At 41.7% G+C, this 10,999-nt stretch overlaps 1 protein-coding gene across 2 annotated transcripts in view; it reads left to right on the top strand.

Moving 5' to 3' along the window:
• Window positions 1–1,052: 1,052 nt before the first annotated feature.
• Window positions 1,053–10,999, top strand: part of RBX1 (ring-box 1) — a 102,099-nt gene continuing 92,152 nt past the window's right edge. Inside the window, exon 1 of one of the 2 annotated variants that reach the window (XM_069231139.1) lies at window positions 1,053–1,312. The gene's annotated coding sequence lies outside the window, so the exon portion shown is untranslated. Of the gene's footprint in view, window positions 2,860–10,999 lie in introns of both variants that reach the window. The other variant, XM_069231140.1, reaches the window with a different exon arrangement.

Raw genomic sequence — 10,999 nt, 5'->3', positions numbered from 1 at the left:
AGAGATGAGTTTTAAGGGACCAGTATCTTCTCTCCTATTTCTAACAGAACTAAGAGTACAATATGGAAGCAACGAAATATGTTCATCCAACCAGATGCGGCAGAGCAGTGTTGGAAGCCCCAGGTACTTGACCAAGATGTGCCAATACCCTAAGCAAGTGACATGGACTTTTCTTTGTTGGGGACATTGTTCCTCCTGATGTCAGTTAGATGTTTTTCCTCCTGTATTCTAGGGTAAGGGTGGAGGTGGTAGAGACGCTGTGTTGTGTTTCTATATGAAGAAGCATCCCCTGATTTCTCCTCAAACCTTCATTTTCCCTCGCCAAGGTTTCTTGGACCCTAGACTGCCAGGCAGGGTTCCCAGCACAGGTAAAACTAGTATGGCGAACCAATTTTATTACTTATCTGTGAGGCTCCTGCTATTAAATTTAATAAAACTCATTGAAGGATAAACCGCATTGACCAGGGGGCCTAGGAAAGGGTCCACAGGTGAAGAGTGCTACTCTTACAGTTTTGCATCAGCTATATTGTTTGCTCTGAAGTTCACCAGGAGTAACCTCTAGGAATAAACTTTATACAGTCATCTTTACTGTATGTTCGGATAAGTCCATTGTGCAGTGTTAGAGAGGCAACCTTTACTCGGTCCCATATAGTATATACCAAAGAAGTTTACTGATCTGTGTCATGCAGCAGCCCATAGGAATGGGCAATATACAATTAGTCCTGGTTCATGCTCTGCAGTCTACCCTGGTGTGGCAAGGAGTAGTCATTATGTAATAGGCCATAGTTTATGCTTTGAGTAGTCGCCACAGAAGAGGAACCGGTAGGGAGTGGGCATTATACGTACAGCCCTGAGGACTCCACGCAGCAGGGGTCAAGGAGCAACGAATAGCAATGGGCACTGTAATGCAGTCCGCGGTAGAACATCCAACATGGCTGACAAAACGTGCCCTGTGGAGTCTGCAGAGAGCACTCTAGGGATTGTTGAGTTACCACCTATCAACGTGGAAGTCTGAACCAGAAAAAAGGGGGAGGGCCGGCAACACTGCGCGCGAACTCGAAGGAAGATACTGTATGGGGATCGGGAGATGGGCAAGACGTGACAGAGAACATCAAAGAGGTACAGTTCTACGCCACAGAAGAGACGTGCGCTGCAGAGAAGGAGAGCAAGACAGAGCCGCGAGGAAGACAAGACCAACAGAAGCAGGCAACGCGGAGAAGGGAAAGAGACCGGGAATCCAGCCTGGCCGCCCGGAGACAGAAGGCTGGATGCTCTAGGAAGCCTCGGCTCTAACTGGAAGCCGTGGCCACAGGCAAGTCCCGCTTTGGGGTTTCTCGTGCCGGTGGCGGGGAGGAAGTAGAAAAGGGGCGCCCTGGCACAAGTTATGTTCTTTTGAACACGAATCACGTGGGTGCTGGCTCTGGAATAAAGAAATGCATCTAAGAGAGCGTATTTTGTCTTGTTTGTTTTCGAGGCATACTACGTGCTCACAGACACCCTGAGTTCAAGGACATTTGGAACAAGACTGGAACTTATAATCATCCTTGCGAAAAGACGGAGAGCAGGCCAAGAGAGACTGGTTTATCTCTATTAGATATCCAAGCCAGTTGGGTGCTTTCTTTTGTTTGTCTCTATAACTAATCAAAATAAAATCAATTCTTACACACATCAAGCGGGATTGTGGTCGCCATTATGGTATTTACAAGCATTATACAATCATCAATATTACATGCTTGATATGTCCACCATGAGGCCATAACTATTTGACCAGCCACAATATATGATCCCCAAGTGTAGCAAGAAGCAACACTTAGGAATGGGCATTATAGAACATGCCATGCTAAATGCTCAGAGGTGGTTGTCTGTGAAAGGTAAAGGGGCAGTCTATAAGTAGCAGCTGAGAAGCTCATAGGAAAGGACTTTACATAGCTGCCCATGATGTATGACCTGGTGCGACCACCCAGGATTAGCACAGGAGAAATCATAGGAATATGCACAATAGAACCAGCCATAACATATCTTCCAAGGCATCAGACCAAAGAGTGGCAGTGGCTAACCTAGGCAAATGGAGTTGTTCTGAGGACTTCACACAGAAACACACGTGAACTGGCATTACGTAGTTATCAGCTTTATGAAGCCTTTCTGGAAGATGGCTTTCATTTCAATAACTAGGATTGTACCCACTCTAAACTCATCTCCCCTCCTTTTTTACCAATGCACTCAATTTACCTGGACCTTATTACATCCTAGCAGCACCTCATTGTTGTTTGCCTGAATTTGAACAGACCTCTTAGCTGTCTGCATCCACCCTCTTGCTCCTAGCTCCTCTTGGATAACTGGCATGCCCTGCGGCAGCCATTTATTAATCATTATTTTATGGGCAACACATTATTTCGCCTGTTTTTCTGCGTGGACATCCAGCTGGACCTGCAACGTCATTCTATTTCCAGTCATTGTACTCGGAGCTCACTGTGGCCACGCATCAACTTATTGCATATATTGGTATAATGAAACCAGAACCAAACAATCAGAACTGTAGATGATTCTATATGCATCGATCCATTAAAATACGTTATGCCAAGCAAGGTACGGAAATATACATTGACCAGAGCACACAAAACATTGTGTCACAGGAATTTTAAGAGTACGTTCAGTGATAGAAATGTTGGAATGGCATTGACCGCATCTCAGGAACTTTTCAGCGCTACCAGGCCATTCTGATGACACTGCATTATACGTATGCCAAAAATATGACTTTTTATGCAGTATTGAAATGGGCTCAGTGGAGCAACACATTTTGTATGTATGAGGAAAATTGGCACAATAACGAAATTACAGTTGTGGGACCTACATGTTTGGGTATGTAGCATTGCATTCAACCACCAGCTCCAGTTTTCTATTATCTTGGTTTGTACTGTTCCAATCATATTTATTCAGCATTTCACTTCAGAACTTGTTACATGGCACTGGTTGTATTCACAGGTCATTGTTGTACCCACTTGAGTCACCGTGTTAGCTGTGTTGAAACCATTTTATTTGTGATTATGTCTGGCAACTCTGAGGGCGTGACCGAGTTAACCCTTTGAAACTACATAAATGTAGTTAGGATTCTGTGATATGGGATCTGGGAGTTACAGTTTCATACTCAGCAGAAAATAATCCAAATCGATTTGTAATTTAACTCTGGAAATGGGACATAACTTGAAACATGAGCTGAAGATTTTTTGTGGTAATTGTAGCTAGACTCGCATAAGTTCATTATGATAATTGATGGGTTGCACATATGACTTACTATGGAATATGGTTTCCAAATACAGACCTCGCTTTGAGGAAAGTCTTTCACTTGGGTATTTGTGTAGCTGTTATGAATACTCTTCGTGTGTTTAGTTTAATACATTTTTTTAATTTTTTTATATAGAATGCAATATACCCGAAGACATTGTTACTTGTCATGGATTAACGTTAATATATGTACTTGAATTAGTTGTCATGTATTTGCCATGCACATCTAAGTGCATAAATAGCAAAGTTCTAGCAATATTTTGTCTATGTTTGAAAAAATGAGATCCTATGCTTATTTTCGGTTTTGAACCGAAGAAATTGATTTTGATGGCACGCACTCTGGGTGTTAACTGACTTGTGAGCAAATAGAACTGTGGGCATTCCTTTACTCAAATGATCATCGCACACATTTTCTTTCGTGAATATTGTGTCCAGATTTGACCTTGAAAAAACATTTGGCAGCAAATGTCGGGCTTGTTTCTGATGACTTACTTGTATGTTAAAGAATACAATATATTTGGAAACTTTATGGTTCGAATATTGCCCTCCCTAAAATCCATATTTCTTCAAAATTATTGCTTGGCGGCCATGAAGCTGAAAATGTTAGTCTAATGCAGGTACATTGGTGATTGGAAATGTTAACTCTGAATCGCACAAAACTGCTCCCTCACTAGAAAAAATGAAAGCACTACCAGCAAGAAGCAGTATAGCTGACAAGGACGAAATATCCCATGAGATAAGTAAATTCTCTGTTACTCTTTAATATTGCATCTATGATGACATTACAGTGGGTGAACATTAATCTGAGGATTTTTGTGATCCTCCATCTTTGGTTGATACCACTCTATTAATATGAGTGTGATATATATATATATATATTTTGCAGTCTTTGGATAGTAAACTGAATACAAGAGCGCAGCTTTTTTGCAGTTGGTGGACATCAAACCTAGTAGAATCCTGAATTCTTAATGTCTCTCCCAGCGAGAACACTATCCATTACTGAAACTCTGAAAACATACTCCCACCTCTTTTCAGGTAACTGGGTGAACTCCTTAGTATGCCCACTGGCCGTTGACCTCAAGTGACTTGGGAGGAACCCCTGATAGAGGCAGATCTCAGTCAGGGACAGAGCAGGAATTACTTTCAGGGAGTTTGAGTATTCTGCTATTGCACAGAATAGTTTTTCCTATGAAATGAAGGTCCTTTAAGTATAAGGGAAATAAATTAGATGGTGGCTACTGTGCAGTTAACATCTTTGTCCCTCCATCTCAATACAACAGAATTGGGCATGAAGATATGCGAAGACAGTTATCACTTATGAGTATTGTCAAGACAGATGTCAGGTACTTAGATCACATCTAATGAAAGACTATATACCCACATAACAAACTTCAGTAAGAAGAAGAGCCACATCTTGAGGTTCTTCCTGAAGCTGGTGAGCAATGGGCTTGGTCTGAGGTGCAGGGGAAGGTTGTTCCAGCTCTTTGCTGCGATGTAGGTGAAGGATCGTTCTCCGGCGATGGTTTTACAAATGCAAGGGATGGTGGCCAGGGCCTAGAAGCAAAGAAGGTTTCAATGGCCTCATTGAAAATTTCTGACCCAAAATGAGTTGGCACCAAATGCAGACACTACTGCAAAGACAGAGAATGACAGGGTAAATGCTGCTCCAAGTGGCACAATGCTGTAGTTTCTTTCAAATTTTATGATGGAAACCTTTTGGCTCTGTAGAAGTGTCACATAGATGTTAGAGCAGAATGCAGTGAAAGCTTGGTTTAGAATGTTGAGTTAGCAATTACACACAGAAGAATAAAGACGTTTAATATTTAGCTCTGTGTGTGGCGTAGTTATTGGAGGGTACCCAGGCTGGGGAGGACGCTACAACTGGCAACGGGGTAGGTGATAAGTAACCCAAAGGACAATTGTGCTCTCTCTGAGAGTTTGCTGTGGTCCAAGCAAACTGCTAGTGCGTGCCACTTGTGTCGCTGTCAAAGTATGGAATTGCTTCATGCATGTGGAGTCAAAGCACAACTCCAGCCGCTGTGAAGCAATTGAAGACAACGAAAGCACTGTACAGAATCTACACGTCATTGGCCGAAAACCTGCTGGTCAGGCCACACATAAAGGCACCCCACTGCCGCATAAGATAAAACTGTGCATTACATAGAGCGTTAATGCTGAAGGCGGATACAACCAGGTTTACAAAGCGCAGCCAAAGATAATTATAACTTGCTGAATATTGCAGTGAACAGAAGCACTGCATGGTGGAGATTAACCTGGTGTCTGTCAGTGCAAACTGACATTTAGAAAAGAAGGAATAAATAACTTAGCAAGCCCACTAAAGCAAGTCATCGTGCCACAATATTCGGTGAAGTAACTCAGTGCCCAGGGTTGCGCTTACAGAACCGTCCATACCTGAAGTGGTTTGCCCACAAAATTGCTGAGGGGGGCTCAGAATAACTTCATAGGTCTTCAAAGAATAATGAGCCGAAAGCAACTTTCGGAACAGTGAAACATTTCAGATGGCAGTTAAGAAAGAAGCTAAAGTTCCAAGTAATGTTAAAGATGATCCTGAGACCAATACATTAAAGGACGGTCAAAGAAGATGTGCATAAACATGAGTACCAAACAGAGCCAGAGAGCACACTACCCTCAATGTCAGTAAGTTCCACACTGGTCTACAATGCTGCTACTTTCCTGAAAACACCCATCCCCTTTCAATACTGCTTGGATAGAGACATTTGATGATTTCATTGATGCATTTGAAGAGACTGAAAACATAAAGATTGCCAAGTGTCTCAAAAATCTTGCTGGTGATGGTGTGAATTAAGTCATAAATAAAATCTGAGAACTGACGAAGTAGTCACAGACTACTTCAGATTAAAGAAGTGTTGAATTTCAAATTCAGTCCAGTACCAAACGATTACGAAAGATATATTTTAAGTCAAGAACACCAAAATATTGGTGAAACCATTAGTGAATTTGTGGAGAGACTCAATACACTGGTCAAACACTGTAAGTTCAATTAATTTAATGATCAGGAAGCTATGCATCTTAGAATTACTGATGGTTGCATGTCAGATTCATTCAGACAAATGCTGTGAGAAACTATTAGTCTGGAGCGAGTGTTAATGGCTTCCAGAGCTGAAGAGTGTGCTGAAAGACAAGCTGCTGACATGGAGGCTGGATGTGCCCAGAGTTAATCAGTCATGAATGTGAAAAGTAAGCCAAAGCTAAAGAGTGAAGGACACCAAGTTATGGCGACATGTGAAGAGAAATTATGTTTTAGATGTGGATTTTTGTTTCTACACAAAGACAAATGTCCCGCTATTGGACAGATATGTAAAGGCTGTGGGAAAGATAAAAAATTTGTGATGGTTTGTAAAGTGTGTCATGGCGCGAAGACAAAATGGCCACCAGAACATTCCAAAAACAACTCTCAGCGCACGCCCACAAGGCCCAATGGCGACATCAGTTGAGAAAAAATTGAACTAAGTCGATCGTCATCTGAATCATTGCCAAACAGTTCTTCTGCCTCAATCTCAATTGAAAGTGAGAAAGATGGTTGTGCCATGGTTCTTTACCTCACAGAAACGTGCGCATGTTGGACTGGCCGTATGTGAAGAAAAATGTCAAGGAAAGGTTGACATGTCAAAGCACCAAAATCATACAAACACTGTCCAAAGATTACATTGAAAATAAATGGTTGTTCAGTACCTTTCATTATCGACAGTGGTGCATCAATCGATAAACATAATGCCTCAAGAGAAATACAATGAACTATCTTCACTACCGCGGCTCGCACAATCAAAAGCCAAAGTGTATACCTGGGCTGCATCGACATCCGTAAAAAGTCAAGGTTCATTTGTAGCGGCAATGAAATGCAAGACCACGAAGGCATAAGCACCCATCCATGTGCTTCAAGGTACATGGTCAAGTGCCTGTCTACTCAGTTTCAGCACAGCCACTGATGTGGTACTAATTTCTGTGAATTATAACTTGATCTCTCATCACGAAGTAGATCACTTCCCTTTGCTGTTTCATGGTTTAGGAAAGCGTAAGCCTAGACAATTGCTTTTTATTTACAAGAAGCTTTTGAAAAAGAACTTTAATCTTTACTCAAGCATTACATTATTGATCGTTCTACTGGCCCAACGCCATGAGTTTCTCCACTAGTGGTAGTGTCCGAAAAGGACAGTGAAGGAGCAGTATGCATATACATTGCCATGTCGGGCAAACAAGGCAATTGAACAAAACAACATCCAGGTCCATACATTGCTGATTGATAACACAATTAAATCATACAAAGATCTTCTCTCGCCTTTATTTAAATAAAGGTCATCATCAGTTGGAACTCGAAGAAAACTGTAGGTACATTCCAACCTGTTTCCATACAAAAGACTTAGATTTGGTGTATCATCAGCTGCAGAACTTTTCCACAACGTCTTTCGACGTATCATACAGCCTGTAGTGAATGTGTTCAATTATAGCAATGGCATATTAGTTTTTGGAGCTACACAGAAGGAGCACAACAGAGTTTTCACACAAGTATGTTGTTTACTTACTCATGACTTTGAATGCACCCAAGTGTGAGTTCCACAAGATAAAACTAAAATTATTTGGCCATCTCTTTTTTGCTGGGGGTATGACACCTGATCCTGCGAAAGCACAAGTACTGTCAAATGCTGATTTCCTCCACAAGATGTTTGTATGGTATGTTCACTTCTTAGCATGGGCAGTTACTGTTCAAGATACTTACAAGAATTTGCCACTGTGAATCACATGGATCTAAACAACTTCTGTCCAATGTCTAACATCCCGACTCTGGCAAAGTTCCTGGATAAATGTATCCATGTCCAATTATACAACCATGTACACCACTTGTGACTCCTAGACCAAATCCAGTCCACCTTCCGTCAGGGCCACAGCACTGAATCTACTCTAACATACATAGTTGGCGATGCACTAAAAATGCTGGATCAGAACAAATCCTGCCTTCTAATCCTCCTAGACCTCTTGTCAGCTTTTGATACAGTCAAACATAGCCTCCTCCTCTGTTCCAGTAAGTCTAAGAGGCTATCTGGGCGCACCCTAAAATAGTTTTCCTTGTTTTTCCACAACAGAACTCAAAGGATCAAGGTTAATCAGCCCCTGACCAATCCCCCACTAGTCACAGTAGGTGTCCCACAGTAGTCTTCGCTCTCACCCACTCTCTTCAACCCATACATGGAATCTCTAACTGAAATTCTTAAATTATCTAACAGCCACTGTCGCCTGTATGCTGATGACACTCAGCTATTCTTGAAAATCTCCCCGTGGATATCTGATCTTGCAACACAATTCTACATAAAACTCAAAATTGCCTGTCCTGCAACAACCTCAAACTCAACACCCTTATGATGGAATTCCTCCTAATCTCCTCTCCCAAAAAGTCACAAAACATTTAAGATTGGACGAAGCAACTAATGTCTCTTAACTGCCTCCCACATGTTATAAACGCCGGAATATTACTGGGAATAACTCTTGACAAGAACCTGAATATGCAGGAGCACATCAGTGCAGTTATCAAAGGTGCAAATTTACAAATGGAACATCCTTAGGAAAATAAAGCCCTTCCTCCTCCGATGACTTCAAGCCAACCCATCCGTTCAAGCTCAAGTGATTTCCAGGCTGGATTATGGAAGATCAACCTTCAGTGGCTTACCTAGATCTAAGCTGGCTCCATGAAAGCATCTCTTAACTCTGCCGCAAGGCTCATCACTGGATCTAAAAGAAACAACCACATCTCTCCCATCTTGAAATCTCTAAAATGGCAAGGATATAATTAAATATCTAAAAGGCAAGGATATAATAAAAAATTGCGTGCATGACCCATAATACCCTACACTTCAACACCCCAAGATATCCTGCACAAAAACTGGAGCTTTTGGGCAGCTGCAGATAATCTAGAAGCACTTTATTGTTGAAACCACAGAAAGTTCATAAAAAGAAAACCTAGAACCAAGCCTTCTTGGGTATTGCTATGCAAATTTTGAACTCCTTGTCTCCTGCAATCAGGCTGAACCCTTCAACTGCATCAAAAAGAAGTTACATTGTTATTGATGAATAAATTGTTTACTCTGGAATCTAGAGGACTCTACTCCCTGAGTATTCTTTTGATGCAATATTATCATCCATGCTTTCACTTGATGGTTACTATCTTGTATATATATCTGTCACCTTGAGCATGTGATCACAACTCTGCACCTTAGGAGCTGCTACATCCTATATCTTTTTTGAACTGGTGTAGTGGATCCTTTTTGGTTTTATTGGGAACTAGGAGATAGCTTAGCCTTCTGGCTTGCAGGCCTATGCCCCGTCAACTAGTGACTTTTTACCTACTTAGCATGCTCTGTTTTAGGACATTTATTTATTTATTCTGAGATGGCTGCATGCCTTCTTATCTGTTGTTTGGGAACATACCTGCATTAGGGGTCCTACAAGATCTGTATAAATAAATCTCACACAGACAAGGTTATCAGAGGGATTCCTACCAGATGTCATCAATGCTATCTATGCTACACGTAGCCTTGATGAAGACCTAGCCTTCATGCCCCCACAGAGTCTGATCTAGAGACCTCATTCCAGGGTAACAAGGGTGGGGGAGGGCTCTTCTCACAGACATGGTACTGGCAGATTGGGTTTAATACACCTAGCTCTCTTTAGGTTAGATATTAGGTTCATCATGCTAAGGTATTAGGGCCTATATCACAAATCACGTTACTGCAAGATGGTGGGGGGGTCTTTATAATCACAACTCTCATTTTTACAATTCTGTTTCTTTCATTGTTCATTATCCTAATCATTGCAGCTCGTGCCTTTTACAGTAGATTGCAGTCTTGTTAATAAAACCTATTTAAAACTTTACTGCGTCTCCTTCATTGCCTGTGTGTGACTGAGACTTATTGCTCATATGAGAAAAGGGTAACCTCTGTTTAACCACAACTCCCCTGAGAGGTCGCACTCTTGAGTCCATGCGTAAAGACTGCCATAAATCATCCTTTACTATTTGGGTTTTTGGTGAGGTACTGCTTGTGAGCCTGGAAGCTTGAGCCGACAGTTGTGACTTGTAGGAATGGCTTACTCGTTTACAAACAAAAATGCTGTCATCCCTAAATCAGCAGTCTTGCCTACAGGAAGAGTCCAACTACGACATGGCGCAACCATCGATGGTGTTTTGGCACTAATTTACGGATGCCCTGAGTACTGTCCATGTTTGACTCTTGCTCTAGGCAAGACTGCTGGTTTAAGGATGACAGTACTTATGTTTGTAGGGAACTATGCCAATCCTACAACAAGTCACAACTGTCACCCCAACCTTCCCGGCTCATGAGCAGCACGTCACCAAAAACCCCAAAAGGTAAAAGGTGATTTGTGGCAGCCTGGATGCAAAAGTACGACATCTCAGGTATTGTCGTGGTTAAACGGAGATTACCCCTTTCTCACATGAACAACATGTCTCAATCAAACACAGGCAATGGAGGAGATGCAGCAAAGTTTTCAATAGGTTTTATTTAACAAAACTGTAATATACAATAAGTTGCATGGGCTGCAATGATTAGGATAATAAACAATGCAAGAAACACAATTGTAAAGACAAGAGTCATTAATACAAAGACCCCCCCCATCTTGCAATAGCGTGAAATGACATGAAGTATGAAATATGTCCATATACCCTAAT

This window comes from Pleurodeles waltl, chromosome 4_2 (genome assembly GCF_031143425.1).
Source record: "Pleurodeles waltl isolate 20211129_DDA chromosome 4_2, aPleWal1.hap1.20221129, whole genome shotgun sequence".
NCBI classification, from domain to species: domain Eukaryota; kingdom Metazoa; phylum Chordata; class Amphibia; order Caudata; family Salamandridae; genus Pleurodeles; species Pleurodeles waltl.
The sequence above is the reverse complement of the archived record's forward strand: the minus strand, read 5'-3'. Positions and strand labels throughout refer to the sequence as shown.